Source organism: Echinops telfairi, unplaced genomic scaffold, assembly GCF_000313985.2.
Source record: "Echinops telfairi isolate 266 unplaced genomic scaffold, ASM31398v2 ScPeMD7_7421;HRSCAF=8459, whole genome shotgun sequence".
In the NCBI taxonomy this organism is placed as follows: domain Eukaryota; kingdom Metazoa; phylum Chordata; class Mammalia; order Afrosoricida; family Tenrecidae; genus Echinops; species Echinops telfairi.
In genome coordinates this window covers 21,355,852-21,357,375 of record NW_022111321.1, presented here as the reverse complement: position 1 = coordinate 21,357,375, position 1,524 = coordinate 21,355,852, and positions in this window count along the sequence as shown.

Sequence of the window (1,524 nt, the reverse complement as noted above, 5' to 3'; positions counted from 1 at the left end):
ATTACTGGGGTGCTAACTAGAAGGTTTTCAGTATGGAAAAATGCTATCCATGAGGTTTGCAGGGGCTAATGCCTCTGAAATGGGCAGCCTCGTCCTTCTTCATAGTCTTTTAGTAGTCTGGAAGCACTGATGACACCTATTAATTTGGGGTGACCCTGCTAGTATTTGAAATACTAGTGACAGAACTTCCAGCAGTGCAGCAACACTGCAGCCACCTCAGTACTACAAACTCGTAGGGAATCTGGAGGACGGCTCCTTGGCCAACTGACTGGAAGAGATTCGTATCTGTGCCCATTCCAAAGAAAGGTGACCCCACAGAATGCTCAAATCATAGAACAAGATCAGTAATGTCGGAGCCCTGGTGTAATAGCGGTTACCTGTTGGGCTGTAATCCACACGGTCAGCAGTTCGAAACAATTAGCCACTCCTTGGGACTCAGAAACTCACAGGGACAGTTCCACCCTGTACCACAGGGTCACCATGAGCTAGTATCGACTCGATGGCAGTGATTTTTGTTTTGTTTTTCAAAACCATTTTATCGGGAGCTATTACAGATATCATATCATTCCATAGTTCAATCACATCGAGCCATATTGTACAATTGCTACCAAAATTAGTTTTAAAACATTGTCTTTCTTTTTGAACTCCTTGATATCAGCAACCTTTACCCACCCCCCACTGGACCCTACAGGAACCCTCATTCTACTTGTTGTCTCTATAGGTTCATTAATCCTGGGTTTCATATACTGAAAAAACATGTAGCAAAAATTCAAAAGGGCTACCCTCAATGACAAAATACATAGGAGACAAACTCCAATATGGAAGGAAAAAACCCCACAGAAAACGTTGAAAACCAGATTAGGTCCAACATGCATCAGAAGGGGTAACTGACAAGATTGTAACCATTCAAGTCAGATTGAGCATTTTGATCTCCTATAGTCTTCTCTGCAATGCACTCTATTTAGCAACCAGTTTATCCCCATTTGTCCACTATGGATAGAGGGAAGTCACTGGGGGCTCATTTCCTGCATGGATCTCACAAATGTAGCTTGGGTTTCCACTGCCATCCGTAGCCGTCTGCAAACTGGAATCTCACAATGTTAGCTCTGATATGATTCCCTCCTTTGGCTTCAGATTACATAGTTTACGATCCTTTGGTCACTAATGTTTGTGTGCTTCTTCCATGCAGACTTACTTGAAATCTCACTTAGATGGCCGCTTGTTTGGAAATGAGCTTTAAGACCCCAGATGGGATTTCTTGACCACGCTTTCCCATAGTACCCATCTCTTCATGAGGAAATGTTCTTGTTCACTAGCCATCTGGGAAATGCAAGTCAAAACAACAATGAGATACCATTTAACACTCATAGCCATAATCTGTTTTTAAAAACTGAGAACCACAAATTGGGACAATGCAGAGAGATTCAAACCTTTTTTTTTTTTTTTTAACATTTTATTAGGGGCTCATACAACTGTTATCCCAATCCATACACACATCAATTGTGTAAAGCGCATTTGTACATC